The sequence below is a fragment of the Sminthopsis crassicaudata genome, chromosome 3 (assembly GCF_048593235.1).
Source record: "Sminthopsis crassicaudata isolate SCR6 chromosome 3, ASM4859323v1, whole genome shotgun sequence".
Lineage (NCBI taxonomy): Eukaryota > Metazoa > Chordata > Mammalia > Dasyuromorphia > Dasyuridae > Sminthopsis > Sminthopsis crassicaudata.
Window position 1 is genome coordinate 70,633,436 of NC_133619.1, and position 26,166 is coordinate 70,659,601.

Sequence of the window (26,166 nt, forward strand, 5' to 3'; positions counted from 1 at the left end):
CTTTGAAACCTGGAATGTCTTAGGAGGCATACTGGTTCTGTTTTGCCCAGCAAGTGGGCTAATTCTTCTTCTATATAATTCTTCATTAGCTGATAAGTAAAAAAAATTAAAAAAAAGCAATTCCCCCCCCTTACATTTGTGTGGAGGAAAAAACTCCTTAATTTAATTGAAGAATGTTTAAAAAAATAAAAAAACACCTGAAAATATTTATACTTTTTTTTTTTTTTAAAGAATAGGTTGTCAGTTTTCCAACAATCACTGTTCAAACACTATATATGTGTGTGTGGATGTATATTGATTTTGTACATATATCTTCATGAGTTCAAATATAGTCTTAGACACTTATTTGCTGTGTCATCCTAGTCTGTGTATATATGTGGAGATATATATATATATATATATATATATATAAATATACATATATATATATATCTCCACATATATGTGTATATAGTGTCCACAAATATGTGTATGCGTCTGTGTATATATATATGTATATATATATATATATATATATACACATACACATACAACATACACACACATATATGAATATATAGTCTTGAACAGTGCTAACCGCTTCACAGATCCCTATTTGTCAAATGAATTTGCTTCTTCTGCTTGAAAACACATTCATTTGAGTATTTAGCATTTGTGGAGTAGCTACTATGTTAAACATTGTTTAATCCTGGAACATGTTATCTATAGGATTAGTAGGGAGTTAGTTATAAGACTAGATAGGCAATTTGGGGCCAGATCCTGAATTTCTTAAATTCCTATATTGCTATAGTGTAGTCAGTAGAAAGCCAGTGAAGGTATTTGACCAAAACAAGTAATATCAGCTCAACATGTTAAGGATTGAAACACACATGTATATGTATATACTCATACATATATACATATATGTATATGAATATTTATATGCTTTCATATTTTAACAAAAATAATAAGAAAAAATTCAGCAAAATCCATTGATGTTAGAAAAAATATGTTATTATTATTATAAAGTGTCCCACATTTGCAGACTACCATCTCTGTAAGAGGTAAGAGAAAGACTTCTCATATATCTCCTTTAGAATCAATCATATTCTTCCTTCCTTCCTTCCTTCCTTCCTTCCTTCCTTCCTTCCTTCCTTCCTTCCTTCCTTCCTTCCTTCCTTCCTTCCTTCCTTCCTTCCTTCCTTCCTTCCTTCCTTCCTTACTTCTTTCCCTCCCTCCTTCCCTTCTTCCCTCCTTCCCTCTTTCTTTTGCCATTGCTTTAGCTGCTTTGTGGTGGTTACTTTTTAATTTAAATTTCATTGTTCATATGTTTTCCAGCTCTATGTTGCTTGGAGGCAGTTCTTGTAAATCTTTTCTTGCTTCTCTTTATTCATCATGAAAGAAAAACTTTTTACCATGATCTCTCTCCCAAATGGATTCAGCTACTTTTGATGGCAATTAGTTTTCTATCATAACTGGATGTGTTGAAGCAGAGACTACTTAAATGTTCAGATTGCTGCAATATATAAAAATGAAGATTGAACTAGCGATGACCCAGAAGATCCCTTCTACTTCTGAGTCTGTGATTAAACTTGCCAGTAGGGAGATTATTTTAGCAACACTGTGTAGGATTGATTTGGAATGGTGAGATAATAGGAGGGTAAAACAGTAGAGAAAGGGTCTACACTAGAGTAGTGGAAGTATGAATAGAAAAGAGAGAGTCAGAGACAAAGTAGGCATGGAATCAATCCCATGTTGCCTCTGAGTGTTGGGGAAAGGAGAGATTCTGAAAATGATTGGAAAATGCTGAACTTGGATAGCTAGCAGGATAACAACTTCATTGACAGAAATATGTTTTTTTGAAGAAGGCAGAGTACTTTTATGAAAACACAGACATGCTGATAGGAAAGCTATAGGGAGGCAGTTGGAAATGTAATTCAAGAATGCAGAAAACAGTCTGAATGAGCTGGAAAATCAGCCTTCAGATGTCATTTACATAGTTATTATTCACTGGCAAAATAACTAATTAAGTATTTGAATAAGTCAATGCACATAGGTAATGGTTTCAAATACCATGGAGGCTAATTCACTTAAATATCCATAAAGACAGTATGTACTCTAGTTGTTTATTTTATTTTAACAATACCAATAAGTGCTATCTCAAAAATCCCATTAATTGCTACAGCAAAGCTAATATAATTACCCAAGTTTTACAAGCAGTCATAATGTTTTATCCTTCTTGAAGTTCACAAGAGCCTTTCATCTCTGCTGTCAACTATATAGAAATCATTTGGCTTTTGAGATACCATATAACTAATAATGAGCAGCCAGCATAATGGCATAGTGGAAATAGGGCCAGCCTCAAGCCAGCAGGAAGGCTTCAAATCTCACCTCTGACACCTAACGGCTGTTGTTTGTCTTTCACTTTTAAAGAGGCCATGACAGTAGGAAGGATATATCATGAATTATAATTGAATTGGATTTAAGTGAGGGAAGACTGTGCAAAGTCACCAGCCTCCTTCTCTCCTTTAGAGCCATCTGGGTCCAGTGGCAAGACATAGATCAGGATGATTGGGGATGGCCTTGACACAATGGGGGGCCTTGGCCTTTTTGAGATAAGGTCTTTCTAAGATCAGTTTGTTTGAGACAATCCCCAATCAATGAGTAAGGCTAGATTAAAATGAGGCAAAGAATGGTCTCTTACCTAATTAAAAAAAAAAATCAAGCTCACCCCAGCAGCCCATATACTAAAATTGGAATGATACAGACAAGATAGCATGGTCCCTGTGCAAGGATGACATGCAAATTCCATATTTTGTAAAAAAAAAAATCAATCTGGAAGAGGGAAGATTCTCAGAAATTCTGATCAAAATAAAATCAATTGCTATTTACTCTGAGCCATTAGAATCCAAACAATGCCCAGGTGAGGCTTGGACTGCGGTTCAGCTAATCAGTGAGAACCAGAATGATCTGTGTTTAAGGCATGGTTCATTAAAAAAAAAAAAAAAAAAAAAATCTAGCCAGTAACGTTTTAAGGAAGTTGAAAGAGTTGGAATAAAAATATATATTCTTGTGGAAGAAAAAGAAAACAAGATAAGAGGAAGACAGACTATCACAATATGCATGAGCTGTCTTGAAGCCTTAGGGGTGTTTCATCATCAGACCAGCCTTCTGCCTTTGTCCCATTTGACCTTGGTGAGTGAAGGTGACTTTGCTGACAGCCAACTTCTGTTTCACTTATTTGGTGACCTGACCCATCATCATTTTTACTTACCATCCCCATCCCCCACCACCAACTTCTCAAAGCTGATTCTATCATGTTGCTGCTTAGTTCAAAAGCTTCTGGTGCTTTCCTACAATATTTTTTCTTGGTGAGGAGAAACAGTTATTTGTTTAAGACCATATACCTCAATACAAAGAAATTTTCTTTCTTTATGAAAAGAAGTGGATCCTGGGGCAGGGGAGGGGGGCAGCTAGGTGGCGCAGTGGATAGAGTACCAGCCTTGAATTCAGGAGGACCGGAGTTCAAACCTGGTCTCAGACACTTAAACACTTCTTAGCTGTGTGACCCTGGGCAAGTCACTTAATCCCAGCCTCAGGGAAAAATAAATTAAAAAAAAGAAAAGAAAAGAAGTAGATCCCTAGATTCCACCTGCTTCAAAGGAGATTAGGAAGAAAGTGTTATATTTGTTTAAATGCTACAAATCCTTTATTGCAAAAGTTTTTCAATCTATTCAATTATAATATTTTCTATAAAAATATAACTGCTTTCATAGCAAATTGTCCATGGTAGAATTTGGGATTTATTTTATAATCAGAATATATTTATTCTGTTATATGAAAAAAGTCTGAAGAGGGGACCATGGAACTCTGAAAATCCTTAAAGGAGAAAATCACCTTCAGCTCTGCCTCAATAAGGGACACTGTCCCAAGTCTTTTTCCTTTAAATGAATTTAAGTTTTGACTGCTTGAGGGGGGAATGAAGAGGAAACCCCAAAACTCTGAAAAATCCTTAAAGGAGAAAACCTCCTTCAACTCTGCCTCAGTGAGGGGACTCCACTCCAAGCACAAACAGTTTCATCTTTGTTATCTGGGTGGGATGGCTCAGTTCAGAAACCCATTGAATTCAATTCAAATTCTAACCCTGTCTGAAACCCAGCCAGGAGCCAACCTGGGACTCTGCACACAAGCCCTCTTCAGCTTGTAGCCAAAGCCCCCTAAGAGCCAGACTGGAGCCCTCTCTTTGCAGAGGTTCTAAACATGGCAGCCTTACTCCTGGCATGCCAAGGACCTCTGCCCACTGGAACACTTTCCAATGCCCTCTTATCTCTACCTTCAACTTTACTAACTAGACTTTAACTTTACTTCCAAACCCCATAATAAACCTCTTTTATCAATCTAGGTTTTTAGATCTGTAAATTCCTTTACAGAGAACTCTTGCACTGCCACTAGATCTCATTTAACTCTGTATCCTTGGGTTGAATCCAAAGGGGTTTCAGGGGAACTCTATTTGACTTTCTGTACCAGGAACCTGCCATTAGGCCTTAATTAAATCCTAATTTCATTTAGGCACCGCAATTCTAAACCTCAAGTCCATTATTGAAGAATTGATCATTTAACAGTCATTTTAAAGTACCTACTCTGTGCTAGTCTCTAGAGATGGGAAAAAAAAAAAAAAACACAAAAAACTGAAACAATCATGCCCTTGGGGACCTTTACAGTACAAAATCCCATTCAATCTTTCAAACCTCTAGGCCAGGAGCCTACTGCTTTTGATCTAAAACCTATCTTCCTAAAACTAAATTTAAATAGAAGGATCCTTCTGCAATGTTGTGGCCCAACCTTCTGATCATCAGATAGCCATTCTTGTGTCTTTTATCACCCAGAGGAACAACTTGACCCTGTGGTTCTCCTTACTATCACACATCACTACTTGCCAACAGATGTAACTTAGCAATACTCTACTTGACTTGTTAAAAGAGGATACAACCTTGTCCCTATTCATTTTCCCTAAAGTAGATGATGATGTGGTTTTCTTATTTATTTCAAATTATTTAAGCCATCCTTCAGGTAGGCATGGGAATTACAAAGAGTTTCACAACATTTTAATAGCATTGATTTGGTGCTGAGACTAATAATTTCATTTTACAGATGAGGAGACTGAATACAAAGAAGTCATCCATGCTCAATGTCACACAGTAACTCAAACAGTTGGAATTCAAATTCAATTCCTCTAATTCCAGTTTTAGCTTTTAGTGCAGTGCTTGGCATGTAAGAGGGGCTGCATAAATGTTTACTGTCTGACTTTCCAGCATCATTAAGCTTTTTAGTGAATCCCAAACTTTCATGCACTTAGTCCCACTTTCTTTTTTTCCTGACTCATCTCAGATATTATTCAAGAATTAGCCAATTAGCTGACAAATTTGTTGCTCTCTTGTCTTTTCCAGAATTCCTTATTTCTGGGGGGCCAAAATGACTTTAGCTTTTTCTTTTCCATTGCCACAAACTTCTTCTTTCATCTCTTTCTCCTTTCCTTTTTCCTTCTCTCCCTCCTTACCTCCCTTTCTATTCTTCTTTCTACTCTCCTTCCTATGCTTCTTTCCATTCTGCTTCTTTCCTTCCTTCCTTCTTCCCTTTCCCTTTCCCTTTCCCTTTCCCTTTCCCTTTCCCTTTCCCTTCCCTTCCCTTCCCTTCCCTTCCCTTCCCTTCCCTTCCCTTCCCTTCCCTTCCCTTCCCTTCCCTTTCCTCCTTCCTTCATTCCTTTCCTTTCTTCTTTTCTTCTTTTCTCTCTCTCTGCACATATATGCATATATACCTACATATAGTTATTGGTATATGTATATGTATATGTTTGACTTGTTAAAGAAGACACAACATTTTCCCTATTCCTCTCCCCTAAACTGTATGATGCATGATGTGGGTTTTTTTAATTTATTTAATCTTTTTCTTTATGTCTATCTTTCTGTCTCTCTATCTCTGTCTCTGTCTCTCTTTCTCCCTCCCACTCTGACCATCACAGAATTCTTTGCTATCTCTATAAGAAAACCTCTTCCATTTCTACCTAGGACTTCTAGCTGTTTGACTTTTTAAATTTTTTTTTTCTTTTATAACGCACCCCTCTCCTTAGAAATTTGTTTCCAGTAGTTTTTAACCTAGGGCTGTGATTTGCTGTAGTTAAATTTAGTTTTAATGTTTTGATAACTTTCTTTGTGATATTATATAATTCTGTTTTTCTTTTCATTTTGAAAATATTATTCTTAGAAGGGATCCATAGCTTTCACCAGATTGCTAAAATGATCTCTCTCTCTCTCTCTCTCTCTCTCTCTCTCTCTCTCTCTCTGTTTCTGTCTCTCTCTCTGTTTCTGTCTCTCTCTGTCTCTCTGTCTCTGTCTCTGTCTCTGTCTCTGTCTCTGTCTCTGTCTCTGTCTCTCTCTCTCTCTCTCTCTCTCTCTCTCTCTCTCTGTTTCTGTCTCTGTCTCTCTCTGTCTCTCTCTCTCTGTCTCTCTGCCTCTCTCTCTCTATCTCTCTGTCTCTGTCTCTCTCTCTGTCTCTCTCTCTCTCTCTCTCTTTCTCTCTCTGTCACACACACACACACACACACACATTTAAAACCTCACTGTTCTAGACCATCTTACTAATTTGAAGTTTTTGCCATAGATATTAGTCCTTGTTTGGACATTAGCTTCTCAATTCTAGGACTTCATATTGACTGCTGGATTCTTTCTTTGAACTTTTTCCTCTTTCCCACTGAATCATACATTTGAAGCTACCATCATCTATTTCAACAAAGTAGTTCTTCCTTGATTGTGCCAGTAGATTCCATTATATGCCAAATGCTTTTTTCCTCTTGTTTGAAAATTGTGTACCAGCTTCCTGCTTCTGGGCCTCTCTCTTCCCAATTCCAGTAGGTTGGAAATAACAGCTGTTTCCTGGTCCAGTTAATAACAGATTATTTCTTTTGACCCTTCCTGCTTGACAACAGTCCTCTGACCCTCCAGTTTCAGAATCATAAATCATGCCTTTTTCTTATAGGATTTCTTGATTATTTTTGACATCAAGCCTCACAATGAAAAAAAAAAATGATCCCTTCTCCTTTGTTATGTAGTAAATAACAACTACACCTGCTACCTGTACTCATCTCCTCAGGCAAAGCCTGACTGACTTCTGCTAGCTATGTATTAAACTTGGTCAATTGTCTGCATGTTTTTCTTCCCAAACTAAGAATTCAAAGTGTTGTATATGGCAAATGTTTAAAATGGGAGGAATAATCACCAGGGCTATTATAGCAAGAGACCTGTTCATGTAGGTCACACAAAAATGAAGTAGACTAATATTCTAGAAGACACTCTCAAGAGACATTTTCAACAAAAAGACTCGGTGTTAAATGTAATTTGTTTATTGACAATTTCCAGCAATGGTGCAATGGACCAGCAAACACCAGAAAAGTAATGAATCCTTTCCTTTTTTAAGTAATTATATTTGAACAGTTCAAATTAACCTGTGGTTTGAGGGTACTGCTTGGGTGAACTAATTTGCTGATGTAATGACTTCTCTCATTTTTGCTTCAATGATTCAGGTAAGAGAGCAGGGAGAGAGAGAACATGTAACTAAGAGTCTTTACCTAAAATAAGTTAGAAGCTGTTATTGTCTGCAAGTTACATTGGAAAAGTATCTCCAACTGATCTCATCTAGGACATACTGTAGTTAAAATGTCAAACTAGAAACAAACAAAATTTCTTCCATGCTATGAGACACTACTGTGAATAAAATGAGCTGAATTGAAAGAGAGAGAAGGAGTTGGTAGAAAACGATTACAAAGATTCACTGATATTTTCAAAGAGCAGCCTGTTGTTCTGTTGTTATTCCTGCTCATTAGTGCTTGAAAACTAAGTTTTCAAGGGCTGCTGTTCATCCTGGTGGCTGAGATGGTGAAAACATGCTGATATTATTGAGGATATTATTTCTAAATAATTCTGTGCCATTACTAAGCCTGTGCTATTGTTACACATGATGGTTGGTAATAAGACTCATTGAAAATCTTGGGGGGAATCTGATACAGTTTCTCAATAACTTACACTTAGTAGATAGTCAATAAATGTTCTTTTGAATGAACAAATGAATGAAAGAGAAATATTGCTTAGTATATGTTGCCTTATGCCAATAAAAAAAAACACTTACTGAATAAAAAAAACAGTACTCAAAGTCTATCTTAGCATCAGCAAATAATTTTTAATAAGTTTTTTAAATTTTATAAAGAGAATGGAGCCATTACTTCTGCCAGCAGCAAATTAGGACCTTGAGTCAGTGTTTATATAGCAAAAAGAAATACAACTGCCATCACAGTCTGCCTCTATTGTTGAGTGTCCTGTCAAGGAATGGAAAATCGTTTTACAAAAGCCCCATCATATACTTACTTTGGAATTTATTAAACTGGGAGAAGGAGCCTCTATACCAAGTACTTCATGTTGAATACTATTCCCTTGAAAGGAAGGAGTATTAGTAGAACAATCTGCTCTCTTCACTTCCATTTATTGCCTCCTTATTTCTCATTATTTATTATTTTATCTTACTATGTCCTCCTGATAGAGCAAATTGAGTTGGTTCATTCTTATAAGAAAGTAATAATAATAATATCAACAACAATTATTATTATGTTATGTAGTACTTTAAAGTTTACAAAGCACTTTAAAATGGTATCTCATTTGTTTCATAGCAATCTTATGTGCTTTATGCTATTATTATTTTCATTTTACAGATGAGGAACAAGGCAGATATGGTCACTAGCTCATAAGTCTCTGAGGCAGGACTTGAATCTTTATTCTAGGTCCAGCACTCTTTCCATTTTGATACTGGGCTGCCTTTATTCTGCTTTATCTGTGGCTTTGTCAGTAAATTTTTGAAAGTCAGATCGACGAGGCAATTTTTTCCTTTTTGGTCTCATTGGTCTCTATATCCAAATTGCTCTTATAATGCTTTGCATAATAGTGGGCAATATGCAAACTTTGAGGACCAAAGAAGATATTATCAGATTCAGGTACTATAGGCAATCATTCCTGGGAGAGCAATATAACTATAGAAGATAGAATTCTTAATGCGATCATACTGACTGACTAATTGGTGAAGGCCTAACTTTTGATGGAAGCCTGCTTTGAGGTATGGAATTCCTCTTAAAAACAGTTCTAAGGTGACCATGGCAAAATAACATTAGCACGGTCTTTTTTTCTACCAAAAATTATTTAAAATACTGCAGAAAGGAATTTTATTTCTTTTTCAACCAGAAGTATCTACTGAGCTATTGGAGCTTGAAACTTTTCAGACTAGAATTAAATTTATATAGGGTTGGAAGGATTCTAAATGGTAAATTCTCTTTCTAATTTGCTTTTCTTTAACCTCTTTGAGAAACTTGGAATTTGTAAAGTTATCTCAGGTCTGGATATTCTGTTGTTCACCAAGTTAACAGACCACAGAAAGCTTTGAAAGGGTAAATTATTTAATTGAAACAGAAATCAATAGTAAACAACCTCAGAACACATTGCTTGAACTAGTAGAATTCATCTTATTTCTTTTCAAAATAGTTTGGGAAATGACCTCCTCCTAAACTCATGGTACTAATAGGGATGACCTGGGGAAAGCTTTTCTAGAAAAGGAATGAGCAGATTGGTGTTTTTAGTGTAAATAGTGTTGCCCTTCCTGATTGAAAGCCTAAACTGACAGCATGAACAGCCCACAATTCATCTCTCACCCAGCATCTGCTCCAGTATTCCGCTCCAGGCTTGACTTGCCTCAGGTACTACCCACTGCTCCACATGGCCATGAACTCAGCAGAACTCTCCATTATTCCTTCATCTTTCCAATCAGCAGCTGCATCATGGGCATGTGATATAATGGGAAATAGAGCTCCAGTTTTCTTTTAGTAAATGCTTGTATTCTGAGCCCAGCCTTTCATCTGCTAATATTAGCTTTGGGGAGCTTTCTTAAAAAACAAAACAAACAAAAAAATTTCATGTGATTATTAAACATTAATGAAATAAATAATTATCCTTTTTTGAACTTTGTTGTAAACATTTCTTTAATTATATTATCTATCTACCTGGAAGAATGAGGATAGAGTAAACTCTAAAACCTTCTCATGGAATCAAGGAAGGCTTCATGGAGGAAGGTATCTAGCTTTTAAATGAAAATGGTTAATGAGCATTAAAGGAAGGTAAAGATTCTGAGAGATACTGCCCTTAGAAAGAGATGGAAATAGATTATATTTTCTTCTTGGTGAGTTGCAAGCTATTTCCCTTGCCTTTATTTAATGGTTTTTTATCTATATACTGATAATGCATACCTACATGTGTATTTGTATTGTATATGTATCTCTTTACATCAACATACTACTTTCACAAAGAGTGATTTAAAACTTTGACATTCTGGGCAGAAGGAGTCTCTCATCCAAAAACAATTAGATAACTAGTGAAATATTAATATAGATTAATATCCAGTAGTCTTTTTAACTGGAGCAAAAGTTTTAAGAAATGAGATTAGCATAAAGCAAGAGTAGACTTAAACGAAAAGAAGGGGTAGCAAGGTTTTGGTCTCTACATTCCAGGCAAAAAAATTTTTATTTTGTACTATTAGCAATGGGGAGCCACAGAAAATCTTTGGAACATATTAACATAATCAGACCTGTGCCTTAGGAAGAGAATTTTTAGCAGCTATCCATAGAGAGGACTGGAGTAGGGGGCGAAGAATATAAGCAAAGGAAACCAATGACATTACAATCTATGAGAGGAATTAAGTACTCACACTAGCTAAATCTGTAGACTACCTATGTAAGTTGAGAGAATGGCAAGGATGGGAGAAATGTTGGTGAAGGTAAAACTGACAAAACATGGCAATTGCTTGATCATAAATGCTGAGGGAGAGGATGTCTTGGAGGTTATTATTCTGAATGAGTGGGAGGATTGCTGTGCTTTCAACAGAAATAGATTAGATTGTAGGAGGGGTGGGTGGGGCAAGATAATGAATTCCATCTTGGACATGTTAAATTTGAGATGTCTGCAGGATATACAACACATACCAGTTTTAGATTTCTTTTCCCTCACTGAGGACATTCTTTATCTTTTTTTTTTTTTAATTTTATACTATTCATGATACTATGAATTATAAATTATTAGCTTTAAGAAACCAGTCAAGCAATATCACATTTAGACTACTAGATTGCTCTGGTTTTGATCACAAAGTTTTCATTAATGTTTTAAAATGCCATTTGGGGTACAGATAAAGAGAAATGGGAAAGCACAGTTAGTATTCAGTAATGTACTGATCTTTATTTTTATGCATACAGTTGTACTAAGACAAATATATTAGTTTAAATTGTGAGTTAAATTAGGCTTATGTGACAAAGATTGCTCCCAATTAATTTGAAAATTTTTTATATCTACATAGTTATAAATGTTTTTTGTTTCCTCAAAACAATCATTATGATTTTAGTTTTTTTCTTCAAGTCTGAACAAAGGTAAAATTATTTGTTGTTTTCAATCATTTTAATTGTTTCTGACTCTTTGTGACTCTGTTTAGGATTTTTTTTTTTTTGGCAAAAATACTCGAGGTTTACCATTTCTTAACTTTATCTTATAGATGAGGAAACAGAAGCAAACAGGATCACATAGTTAAGTTTCTGAAGGAAGATTTAAACTCAGGAAGATGAGTCACCCTGAATTCAAGTCTGGTTCTCTAATGCATGTACCACCTAGCTACCCTAGGAAAATTATAAGTTGACTTTAGAAAGAAAGCACTATTAAATGATGTAGAGAAAGCTTGGTGCTGGAAGGGTAGAGTCATTTGAACAATCAAATGTGAGTGACAAATATATTGATATTTGAGGAATTCTCAATTCTTTCCCTTCTCACCCTTCTGGAGAAGGAGTTCTAAGTTTTAAAATTTCTTTGCAAATTCCAAAAGAATAACTGTGCAGAGAACCTCATGTATTTGTTAGTGTGGCCAGACTCCAGACTCAGATTGTCATTCCTAGTTTTGGGTCTCTGTTTCTCACTGTCCCAGGATAATGAAGCCGCAAAGACCCCCAATAGGGAAAGTTGCCTCATGGCCATTGCCCATTCCCCAATTTGTCACCAGTTTCACCCATCACTGCTCTGCTCTCCAGGCCACTAAGCTCTGCCAAGTTTTCTTTAGGAGAGGGCAAGAGCTGTAAGATACTTCTAAATGTCTTTTGCTGCTGCAAATTTCATGCCTGGGGCAAAGTGAAAATTCTATCTCTGCAGTCTTGTGATCAAGAGAACCCTCATCATAAAACAAATCAAAAAGCAAAAATAAAAACACAACAGTTTTAAAAACACCAGCTTTATTAAAGTATAGGCCCTGGCTTCACTCAATAGAACTCTGGCTAACTAAGCCCATTCATTGCTCCCTCTGGATAGGCAATGAAAAGAATACCATTTTGTTCAAGATTTTTTGTGGTATCTTGTTTCTTTCATATCTCAACTCAACAACACATATTTCTTGATTCTTTAGGTAAAATAATATTAATACTTATTTTTATATTTATAATACTTATGTGCTAGTCATTTTGCTAAAAGCTTTATAATTATCTCATTTGATGTTCAAAACAACTCTGAGAAATAGATGTTATAATTATTCCCATTTTACATATGAGAAATTGAGACAAACTAATTAAATAACTATTTATATAGCTCCTACTATATGCTGGGCACTGTGCTTAAGTACTTTACAAACATTATATATTTGATCCTAACAGCAGCCTGGGGAGGAAAATGCTAGGATTATCTCCATTTTATAGATAAAGACATGGAGGTAAACAGGTAAATTGACTTGTCCAGGATCACATAGCTAATAATAAAAATAGTGACTAATATCACTCCTTAGGTGTCAGGCTTTATAATTATTATTTCATTTGATATCTCATGTTATCTCATTTAATCCTTATGACAACTCTAGGATGTAGGAGTTATTATCCATCTTTATTTTACAAACAAGGAAACTGAGGCAGACAGCTTTAAGTACCTTTTCAAGGTTTCATGATTAGTAAGTATTTGGGGCTGGATTTGAATTAAGGTCTTTCTGAATTCCAATGCCTAGCTTGGTGACTATACAGAGAAGGCATTTAATAAATGCTTGACAAATAATTGCTTGTTTACTAACATTAGTGGATACTGATTAATTCATTTTAAATAAACATGTACATGCATACACGAGTGCAGGTGTATATGTGTGTATACATGTTTGTATTTATTCTGCTAGGTAGTAATTCCACTGGAATAGCTGGACAGTCCAATGGATTGGATTCAGGAAGATTAGAGTTCAAGTATAGCCTCAGACTTTTCCTAGCTATGTGATTTTGGGCAAGAAACTATTGTTTTTCTCACATTCCGCATCTACAAAATGGGGATAATCATAGTACCCACCTCCCAAAGTTATTTTAAGAATCAAATGAGATAATAGGAAAGTGCTTGGTACAGAGCCTAGCAAATAGTAAGCATTATATAAATGGTAACTATTATTGTTATTATTATTGTGGTATTAGTGTTGATGTGACCATTCCTCCCTTGATACCCATTGTAAAACCTTTATTCCTTCCCATTTTTTCCTTGATTCCCCCTTGTAAACATCAAGATACAGAGAAGAAAAGAGAGTGAGCATGCATACTTATGCATACATATTTATGTGATTTATCTATCCGTGTTAGAAAGCACACTCCAGTTCCTGTGATTTATCTGTCTGTGTTGGGAAGCACATATTCACACTCCAGTGGCTCATCATGGCTTGGACATGTTTTGGATTCTTGGATTCCTGAAGAATTTCAATAGAATTTAAACTGGGGAATATCTCACCAAAATCTGAAAATTTTGAGTGTGGCGTGGACAACAGATTGTCTGTCTGTCGTATTAGGACAGCCTTAGCTAAATTCAGAGAGGCTTATCATCAGAAGTTTAGATGCTAGGTGATGAATTAATTTGGCCAAGATGATGCCTCAAAACTGTCCCTGGAAAATCAAGAGGGGTTCTAATGTAGAAAGAATATATATATATATATATATATATATATATATATATAAAATGTTGAAAGAAAAATAAAGGTGTATATATATATATATATATATATATATATATATATATATATTTAATGAAGAAAGAAAAAATAGAATACCCATATCAGTTAAGTCATAGGTCCTGAAAATTGTGGATTCTATGGATTCCTTCTATTCAAACAGAGGTATAAACAAAGAATTAGAATAGAATGGGAAACATTTAGTCACATTTTTATGTTTTATTCTATAATATTTTCACCCTCCTAAATTTTATGATCTTTTGGTAACTGAATAGACAGAACTAGAAGAGTTAACTTTTTCTTTTGGAGTTCTTCTGATATTCACACCCACAAAACTTAATTGTTTGGGTTGATATAGTTTTGTTGTTGATTTTATGTTGTTGAAAATATTATCAGAAAGATTTTGAAGTCAGTAAAACAGGGTACCCAAGGGGAAAGTTGGAGAGAGTGTAGGGCTGGAGGAAGGAAAATTTGAGTTCAAATGTGACCTCAGATAGTTATTAGCTGTGTGATCCTGGGCAGGTGACTTCATTCTATTTGCCTTGGTTTCTTCAACTGTTAAATAAGCTGGAGGAGAAAAATGACAAACCACTCCAGTATGAGTGCCAGGAAAATCCTGAGGAAAGTCACACGATTGAAGTAACTGAATAACAACAAGAATGATAGCAAAAACATTTTATTCTATAAATACAAAATAATGTCTATAAAACAAAAAGTCAATTCGCACATTAAGGATACCTACAGCACCCACTTGTGATTTATAGTTTGATTATGAACTCCCTCTTTCTGCTTTGCCAAAGAAATTGGCAATATTTTTTAGGCACAGATGGTACATTAGCCTTGGACAGCTGGTTCCCTCTATGCTGTCTCATCACAGGACTATACAGCAAATATTGCCACATATGACCCAGTTCAGTAGGTAACACAGGGAAGGCCTCATGCTTGGCTTTGCCCTCTAGGCACATGCAAATGAACCTGAATGGGTTCTGCCTTGCAGATTTGTGTACCAATTTCCTTTTGGTCATTTGCTTTTGGAACCATCTTTTCAGAAGCTGCTAACTATAGGACAATCACTTTTTATTTTTTTGTGCCTGTATATATTGTATAAGGTTCTTCTTCATTGTATTTCTATCATCTTCACATCTGCAAAAAATAATTTAGTTTATATAAAAACAGTAAGACATGCCCAGACAAGAGAGAATGTTTTGGATTTCTAAAATTAGATTTTGGAGAGCCCTGAATTGATCAGAGAATACTCTTTTTTTTTTTTTTTTTAAATAAAAGACACTTATGACAAACTTCAAAGTCAAATAAACTTTCATCGTAGAGGAGAAAGTAATACTGACTGTGTAAGTTTTGAAGAGATAAACCGTGGATAAAAGGAGAAAGATTGACTGAAGCAGAATTGGAAAAGGCTATTTACAGGGGGTGAGGGGAATCAACTAAATATAGTTTGTGAAGTCTGAGAGGGGCAATAAATAGCTATTTGTGTGGTGAAAGCAATACATTTTTTTCCCAAACTAGAAACTGGGTATTTTTAGCTTTCTCTATAGAAAGATTTCTGCTTTTATAGTTACCAGGAATTTGATAGTTGCATTTAGATCAACTATTCAGCCACTGTGAGACTCAGTTTCCCATTTCTAAAGTAGAGGAATTCAATTTAATTCAACATTTATAGATGCAATAACACTTGTCCCACTTATCTCTGAACACTTCTTTGAGGATCAAATGGAATAACATGCTGAATGTTTAAATGTCTCAAAATGGTACATAAATGTTATTATTACAAAAATAGAAAATAGGTAATCAATATTACCTATGCTATCTACTTCTTCATGCTTTAACTGAACATAAACAAACAGTTACAAAAAATGCTAACATGTATAAAATAACAGAAATCTCAGGTAAGGGGTAGAACAATAATTTCCTGTATCTTCAAATTATATTTGGAATGTCTGGAAAAACTGATCTGGGATTTTCATTTTTTAATATTCTATTATCTTTACTAAAGCAAATGAATTCAGAATGCTTCAATGGTCTTAGTTTAATTTCTGTGTGTTGAATGTTTTTTTTCTCCTTAAGTATTTTATCATCTTTGCTTCTGTTTTTAAAATAATTTTTAGACTTTGATGGTTGTTGTTTGTTTTGATTTTCATGACCTCTGAAATTCTGTCAGTGTATACAATTTATGATGTTTATGATATCATTTACTCAGTAATAATTGAAAAAAATTCAGAGAGGAAAAAATAACATTTGATTTTATGGTCAATGCAATTCTTATATGATGAAAAGTATTTGAGCCATCATATAAATTTTAAATTGCAAATTACAATAAAATTTGTCATGTGTATCAATATAAAAATGGCCTATCCTTTGGTGGAAAGGAGAAAATGATTAGATTTATACTGAAATCTCAGTACACTGAGAAAGATATTTAAAGAATCTGTTACTGATTCTATTTGGAATGGTAACTAATTTTGTAATCTCAAGTAACTTATAACTCTTTTAGGGCTTCAGTTTTCTCCATTTTAAACATAGAGATGTGTGGGATATTTCCTTAAGGTGTAAAAGCACAGACTTTTTCTTCCCTCTATTATTTCCTCTGTTTATTCCTTTTCTCCTTCATTTTCTTCTTGTTTCATTAATTTGTTCTTTTTTTTTCCTTTTTTCCTCCCTTCTTTCCTTGTCCAAGATAATATACTAAACTCTTAGAACTGAAAGAAAAACAAAAGCAGGTCTTGTCCCTCTAGGAGCTTTCCTTCTAATCAGGGAGTTGTCATTTAATAAATAGGTATATAAAATCTTATGATAAATGAAAGTAGATGAAAATATTCAGAAAAAGGAGTGATTAGCAGCTGGGATCAAATAAAATATTTAAAAAGCATTAAATCCCAGTCATTAAATTATTATCATTTAATCATTAAAGATGCTTATTCATCAAACTAACTAAAGAAATGAAAGTTTCAGGTTAATTTTTAAGTAACAATTATATTTTATTTTAAATATATGAACTTTACAAAAGATTCCTTTTAGTCAAACCTTTCTCCTTCTCCCTACATGCAGATTGACATAATCATTCTTGTCTTCTTTGCTTAACACACATTTTCCCAACTGGACTATTCTCCACTTTGCCCTGAAGGTAGTGATATATAAAGACTGGTGACCAGAGGCATATTCATTTAAAATAAAAAATTTTAAATTATTTTGCCTTCATAACCAGAGTTACCATGACCACTGTATTTTGAGCTAAAATGTGGGAAATAAAATGACCAAAGGAATCAACAGAAGAACAAATGTGTAGTTGATTTTACCCACACTTGGCTGAAGTCTCTGGGCAAGGGGTAGAGAGAATTGAGATAGGAAGGAGGAGAGTAGACTGTTCTGCTGACACCAACAGAAACTAAGGTTTGCCACCCTAAAGCTTCCCAAGAGCAGGTGAGGTGACACTTTAGAGAGTCTGGACCTGGGGCTTGGGGAACTGTCCCAGACTACTGGGTGACCAAGTCTCCTTTTCTTCACACATGAGAGTCTGCTGGAAGTGATAGAAGGGGTTGAGATGAGTGACAGTGATTGGCTGAAGCAACTGGTGATTCTCAGAGACTGGGAAAGTTTCCCCCAATGGATTCTGAATCCAGGGCAGCCACATCAGGGTCTGACAGCTGCTGGCAAGTTGGGGGTGGGCTTGGGCACTGCCAATACACATTCTATGTTCTCCTCAGTTTATAAAATAAGTGGATTATGGCAGGATGCCTCCAATGTCCCTCCAGGTGTTAGAATGCTGTCATTTTTTTATCTATTTCCACTTTAAAAAAAAAATCAAAATTAGACTAAACGGACAATGGACTTTTGGTGTAATGATTTCTTTTCTTAATTTCATCTTTTTAATTGTTTAAAAATTTTCTGTACTGTAAGAAGAAAAATAGGACCTATTTTTGGACTCTGTGCTATATGCAATTATTATTTTGCTGACTTAGACTTTTTTTCAGTATGTTCTTGGGTTAACTTTGGATACCATTCTTTGATTTGTCAGGATATTATACATGAAATTATTTTTAGTATTACATATTTGTTTCTGGAAACTTAGTATTTTTGGTTTCCCTTACCCCACAGAACATTCTCTCTTATAATCTTGTCTTCCAGGTGTTTGAATATGCTTGGCTAATTTTATTTTATTTATTTATAAAAGAGAAAGGGGTTGATTTTTCTGGAAACATTTAGTTTTCTTGAAGTTTGCATTTCTTGTTCCCTTTGAAATAGAAGGCCTACATTCTTGGTGAATCTCCTTTCCTTTTTTCGATTTTTTTTATATTTGTAGATTGATCATGCATACCTGTATACCCCCACCCTCACAGTACAATTCTTGCATTATCAGACATCTTTTGCAAAAAGAGATTTTAAAATATGTGTCAGCCAGTGAAGCTTTTCACCAGTCTTTCACTTGCATCAGTGTGATGGCATTTGTGTCTGCAGCAGCAAGAATCAGGAGCATGAAGTAAAAAAGATTTACCAGAGTAGAATGTATTTTAATATATATAACTTTTCCTATGACTGATTTCCTCTATGCTCTTCCTATTTTTACCGAGTTATTTTGGCTTTAGGCTTGAAATCATTTGAATGGAATCACTAAAATTTTTGGCTTGATTTTATCTATGATATAACAATATGATTGCATTTGAAGTGTACTCAAGTAAGGAGCTAGGATTTTTTTAGAGTGGAGTCACCCAGCCAAAAGTTAGTGAGAGACCATTTCACTGAGAAAACTCAAGGTTTTATCTACAATCAAAATCATATTTCGGCATGTTTTAATCAAGGGATGAACTGGTACAATTGATCTTTTAAAAATTGTTACCTGAAAAAGTAAGGGGAAAAAACTCAGATTTTTTTTTGTCACTTTTCTTTCTTCCTTCAAACTTTGTTGTTGTAGTTAAATCCCTAGCTGGTAACTGCCCTTCGAATAGACTAAATTCTACCCTCAGATGCTCATGCAGAACTCCCATTGGGCCCAATTCTGCTGTCCTCCTTCAGGCAAAATTCCCTTTGAATTTAAACAGTCTTTCTCAGGTACTATATTAATAGACACCATAGATACACAAAGGAAGATGCTGAGGGGGGATGGGTTGCCATTGTTCAGGAGGGCTGACTCAGACCCTTGGGTATTGCAGGTAATAATCTGCAGATAGATTTAGGCCACTGGAAATACCAGATTATACATTTATTAATTGTTAGCATCCTTCAAGAATAATTTCTTTCAATCTTATGATTATAAATTCTGTTGGTCAACTGATGATGCCCTAATTATCACTTATTTAGCAATATTTTTAGAGTCTGTAGCAGAAAGATTTCCTTTTTGAACTTATACTGTATTTTTGAAATTTCCATGTACATACTCAGCATAAAATAGAATCATTGGAGATTTTAAAGATATTCAATTTGTCTATTTCTCTTTTTTTTTCTTTCTTGTCTTCTCATCTCCCTTCCTATCTTATATTGTTATCTCAGATCTAAGATCACGAAGGGAATTTCAGTGTCTAATTGTGTCAATATCTCATTTTACAGTTGAGGAAATTGAGTCAGGGAAGTAACTATCATAAAGCAGTTTATTAAATAAATTTATAGGAAGGACCTATCTGATTTTATCAATCAAGTGATACTAGATAGTAAGGATCAGAGGAAGGATTTGAAGGCAGGCCCTGTGCCTCAAGGACACGTGTATTTTCCATGTACTTTGCTCTCTCTCTCTCTCCTGCCCTTCCTCCCTCCTTCCCTCCCTCCCTCCCTCCCTCACTTCCTCCCCCCCCTCTCTCTCTTTCATTCACATGCATGTATCTCTCTCTCTCTCTTTTTTTTTTTTTAAACTATATATACTTCGAATCTAGTACTGGGAAAAATAGTACTTGCAAATATTTCTGTTATATTTACTAGTTTTATGTCAATTTAAATTAATCTTTAAAAAAAAAAAACTTTTTTTTTTTTTTTTTTTTTTTTTTTTTTTAGAAGAAGCGATTGATTTAGATGATTTGCCCAAGTTCATATATCTAGTGAGTGTTAAGTGTCTGAGGGTGAATTTGAACTCAGGTCTTCCTGACTAGTGCTTATGCTCTATCCACTGCACCATCTAGTTGCCCCTTAAATTGATATATCTTAAAGACAATTTAAATTTAACATGCGTCATTCAATGAGCTTATTCACTGCATGCTAGTGGGTGTCCTTTCAGCCCAACCAGGAACTCACCATTCCAGTTCATTCACAGATTAAGACATCCTCTCATGGGCCCCTTTAAAAATGAAGGTTGAACAATACTAAGTTCTGGTAAGTCATCACACAGCTAGTGTTGACTTTGCAATATTTGTGTGAGTCAGAGTAACCATAATTTTCCTTCTTTGCCTCTTCATACCTGAGTCATGGTTTCCATTTGATTTTGATTAAGCATTCTTTAGCTGCTTAAGGCTATCTGTGCCATGTGTCAGAAAGCTGGATTTAGTATCAGCACAGGCCTGGTTTTGACTTTAGGTGAATCACTTAAACAGTAACAAACGCAACAGCAAAAATAAGAACTACCTTAAAGTCCATCACATACATCACCTCATTTTATCCTCTTAACAAGTCTGTGGAATAGGTGCTATGACTATCCTCTTTTCGCAGATGAGGAAACTGAGTCAGAAAGAGGTGAAAAGTCTTGCCCAACATCATACAGATAGTAAGCATCTGAGGCTGGATCTCAATTCAGGTCTTCCTATCTCTGAGTTGACATTCTATCCTCTACTTGTCTGACACTAACTGCCGTGATAACTTCCCAGAGACATTATGATGATCAAGTGAGAAATAATATGTAAAACACTTCACAAACTGTTTTAAAAATTTTATTCTGAACTTAAGAAATAAACAAGCATTTCTATAAAATAGTAAGAGAGAAAAAAAGATGGTTGTACATAAAGCTGCAAATCTTTTATATACAATTTGCTATTTCTTTTAAAATATTCCTTTTAAATAAATTTATAATATAACTTTCTTCGCCCTTTTTTTTCTTTCCTCGCCCAGAAATGAGTACATTAGTACAAGTATGTGTGGATATGCATACTTGTATGTATGTAAACATATACATATACACATATTTGTATCTAATGATTTCCATCTCTGGGTGGGGGTGAGGAAAGGGGAAAAAAAGGGAAAAAAATTACACAACATGTACATATATATATATATGTATTGGATACAAATACACATACACCATATATTGTATGAAATCATTCTATACATATTTCTTTTTTTCATTTCTCTAGATGCAGATAGTATCTTTATAGGTTCTTTGTATTTAATTTGGGTATTTCTAATAGTCAAAATTGTTCATTCACAGTTGTCCTTAAAACAATATTACTATTACTTTATGCTCTCTTGGCAAACTATAACTGTTATAAAATATCGATTTTTCTTATTGTTACCATAGTACCTTACTAGTGTCTGTATTCCTCCCATATTTCTCCATCAAAGCTTATCTTATCTGAACTCAGGATTCAGCTTTCTGTTAGAGAATCAATTAATTTATAACAGTTAAAGAAGCAATGGATGATAATGATTTCATATTATTCTCTTAATGATAATATTTACATGTCAATAATTACCATCAATAAAGCTACCCTCTGGAGAGTATGATATGGTAATTTCAGGAGCCAAGGCAGACCACTGGGAACACTTTTAATAGTGTTTTCCCAGTGCTTCAATCATAGTACATAGATAGCATCATATTTCTCCTATATCTGAACCTCTCCCTCCTATTTTCTACTTACCCTTAATGCTGTCATAATTTAAAGCACTTTATTAAATAAAATTATAGGAAGGACCTATCTGATCTTATCATTCAAAGAATTCCCAGTGTAAGGACTCTCTGTATCAATGAAATTCACAATCTTCATCTAATTTATGATTTAATAGAAAAGTCTTATCTGATGTTTACAGAAGATCTATTACAAAAGGAGTAAATATAATAGACAGCATTTGAATTCAAGGCTTTCTGACCTTAAGCTCTTATTTACCTTATATTCATGATATATATATATATATATATGTATATATATATATGTGTGTACATATATATATATAAATTAAATAATTTAATATTATTTAGAATTTATAATGTCTAATTCAATAGACATTTAATTAACTTAACTTAAATTCATAAAAATTTAAGTAAAATTAAATATTAGATAATCCTCAGTGAAGGGGCATGGTGAGGGAAGAAGGGAAAGAATCTGCAACTCAAAGTTTTTTAAAAAAATTAGAAATTGTTTTCACATGTAACTGGGGAAAATAAAATAATAAATAAAAATAATGAAAAAAGTTAAAAATCTTTGGGGAAATGTGTGCATTGGAGAATGGCAAGATTTAGTTAGCTTGGAGATGAATGTTCTAAAGACTTGGTGATTGTCATGATTAGGTGTGGTGAAGGGAGGAAACAGAAGTCAGGTTACTTGTCACTTTAGTTATCACTTATCAAATATATCAAAGCTGATTTAAAACTTTTTTGTAGTCATTTAAAAAGGCTGCTATATTCAGTGCAAATAAGAGAGGATAAGATTGGGCCTTGCCATTATGCAAAGTGAAAGCATATATAACAAGAAGAATAGTATCTTAGTAAATTTTAACTTCATATATCTCTGGGCAGTTTGAGTCTCATGTAATCGAGATTTTGCAAGTACACAATAACTTTAAAAAATAAGTAGCATATATTGTAAATATAGGTAGATGCTGACTCAAAAGATTTACTCAAGCTTGCAAATTCATTTCTAATATAAGCTAATTTCTTAATTTTTTCTCCTCATAAAAGAACATAAACCATACAATTTAATTACTTGAATGTTTATATTTCCATTTACATCAGAGCAAAGGAAAGCCAATCAGCAAGGATTCACTCATCCTCATCATTATCATTATTGTTGAGATTCATTGTCTTGTATAACTCCAATGACTAACACTGAGGACAAGGATAGTTTTCATCACATCCCATACATATAACTCTGACTTGAAGTGTGGTCCTAGCTTTCCTTAGATTTTAGTCTCCATAACAAATAGCTAAGTGAAGTTATTAGAAATTTTGGCTACAGTCCCTTTCAGGAATGTTTGCTCGTCCTTAGGGACTCTCAGCAGGCAAAATCACAGTTCCCTTCAGCAACCTATACTTTACTGAAATATTGGCTATGACAAGCCTGCTGGGGTGAGAAATAATTTTGTGTGCAGGAGTTTGTACTTCATGAGCATCTTACTGAGTTTATTACCAAGAGGAAATGGGAAGAGAATCATCCTTATCCCTAATTCCAATATGGAAACCTGTTTGTGAACATGTTGTCAAATGCTGGTGAAGGCTTCTTTATTTCAAGTTAGCCAGGCTAACTTGAAATGTTTACCCAATATTTCAATATTTACAATATTTACAAGTTAGCCAAGCTAACTTCATAAATTCAAACAGTTGCCCCCAGTATTCTGATTTGTCTACTTTGTCTTACTGGAAATTTTTTTACCCCTTGTTTTTACTTATTTCTGTTTTGTGCCATTGATTAAAGATTAATGTGATCAGGCCTCTGATGCTCTGTAATATAAATACCTGCTTTTCATTTCATGGATATGTTTAGCTAAATATTACTCCAAACCTCTCTCTCATAAGAAAATCCTGGTATACTAGCATACTAAAACTTCTGATTTTTTTTTAGTCTTAAACAGTGGCTCCCTTCACAAGATTCTCCATAGATTTCTGCCATTTGTAAACAGGTTAATACTAATTTTTTTTTTCCTTTGGAGAACTAAACACAATGAGAAGATAGCTGAGGGGAAAATAATAGATAAGTGAAATAATATTTAGGGAATATATATATATATATATATATATATATATATATATATAGTATTCAACCTCTTCTCCCAGAGAATAATGTTTATATGTTTGCTCTTATAATACATAGTGTTTTGTTAGGTATTTGGAACAAAGTGGTTTTTTTGGGAGGTTTTTTGGAAGCTTAAATAACTTTAATATTAGAAATAGACAACAAATTGTAATACCTAATAAGTCTTTTATGAGCTAGGCCTTTTGTTTGCTCCTGTCATAGAGAGGCTTTTGGAGTTTATATGTGACCATCTAATAGGTGACTGCTTAATGGGATTTAAATTCACTCACACAAAATTAAGCTGGTAAAAGACACTCCAACATGCTGTAATGTAAATGGGGCTGACTGCAGAATTAAATGTTTGTGGAAACAGGGCAGCAGATCTATCAACAGCTAATTAGACAGAGAGTTCAGAGGCAGGCTTGGGAGTAAACAATATCTACAAAGAAAGAAGGAAAGCAAGAATGTTAGGGGGGGAAGCCTCCTTTGTTATAGTAATGAAAAGAACTGTACAAAAATTATTTAATTAGAAGCTCTGATGGAGCTTATCTTATGAGAAAAACTTATATTCTTATCTGAACCTGTTGATTATTGCAAGCTGTATTAAGCTCTGATAACTTATTTAATGTTTAGTTGGTTGGTCTTTTGTTGTGATCTACTATTTTGATGTTTGGCTTTGATAGACCTTGCATCACACTGTGGCATGGTGAGTTGCTATTTACCTTTTCCAGAGTCTAATTTTTTTAAGCACATCTTTGAAGTAATTCTAAAAAATTAGGCATTTGGAAGGTAAGGAGAAGAACAAATAGGTCACCAATGCTGCTAGAAACTCACATTTCTAAAGACCTTGGGAGAACACTTCCCATCAGTTTGTGGACAAGCATAGTAGGAAGAAATGACTTCTTTATATATAACCATTTAAGTGTCTTTTGTTTGTTTATTTTGATCAAACAGTTAGGGCTAAGTGACTTGCCTAGGGTCACACAGCTAGGAAGTGTGTTTTTTTTTATAGTGCGTGAGGTCAGATTTGAACTCAGGTCCTCCTAACTTCAGGGGTAGTACTCTAGCTAAATGGTGAAGTATCTAGCTGCCCCAGTTTTAATTTCTTCATACTTACTTTTGTCTTTAGCGAATCTTTTGGGTAACAGAAAAAAAATATAATTCTTTTCAGTCTTCAGGAAGAAAAAGATTTGAAGGAATCAGGATCTATATGACTGAAGAATAGTAAAGCCTAATTATAGGAACATATATTGAGCACTCAAAGGGACCTTCCCTCCTCTGGAAACTAAAGTTATAAAAGTTAAATGATTTGCCTGAGGTCATGTTGATAGCAAGGGGTAGGGGTGGGTTAAGAGAAAACCTGTAATTTCTTTTGTTCCATGCACAGCCTGATTAAAATAATATTTTAGGAATTTTTTGTTTTGTTTTTTTTGGGGGGAAGCAACTTAAAACACATTAAGAGTTTATATAACTATATTGCAAATGAAACACAAGTAGATCAAGGATATTTGTATTATTGTAAGAATAAACTTTACTAATCAGAGAATCTGCAGAATTGAGAATAGGACAGAATCTCAGGAAGCCATTAAGCCCATTCCATGAATGCCCAATACATGATACAATTCATGTAGTGCTTTCTATTTATTAAGAACCTCTGTCAATTTCATAAGGCTATTACATGTGAATATATGTATGTGAAAATGTAGAGGTTATGTTGTTATTATTATAATTTAGGAAATATCAAGGCATTATAGGAGAAAGTGCTACTACTGAGGATATGAGATATGTGAAAAGAGCCAGTGTATATGGAGTGATTACCAAAACAGTCCAAATCAGACAGATTATATTCTACCTCTTACCCAAGAGAAACAATTGTTCCATATATATGTTCTAGATTGTTTGTGGTTGATTTAATCCATGAAATCCACGGGCTGTAATAAAGTAGGCAGTTAATATAGGGAGACTGCTTTATTCTTTAATGAAAAGATCAGTAAGATTAGAACTGTTTTGTCCCTGCCATGGAAATAAAGAAAGAATGCCCTGTTTCTCTTGGTGGAATTCCAATCTGTCTCTGCCCCAGAAATACAGGTGATGTTTGGCAGAGTTTGTCTACCCATCTGTGATATAGACATCTTTGTTTCCTTATTAGTAAAGGGGACAGAACAAATCAGTCCAACCTGAAAAGAGGTGACTTATAACTTTAAATATTAAGATATGTCCTTTCCATGGTTCTCCTCAACAA

The 26,166-nt window shown here is 34.4% G+C and overlaps 1 protein-coding gene and 1 pseudogene across 5 annotated transcripts in view; both read left to right on the plus strand.

Moving 5' to 3' along the window:
* ERBB4 (erb-b2 receptor tyrosine kinase 4) overlaps positions 1-26,166 on the plus strand; it is a 1,327,834-nt gene that overhangs the window by 282,913 nt on the left and 1,018,755 nt on the right. The gene's annotated exons all lie outside the window — the stretch shown is intronic.
* On the plus strand, positions 2,703-2,797 carry LOC141565190 (U6 spliceosomal RNA; annotated as a pseudogene).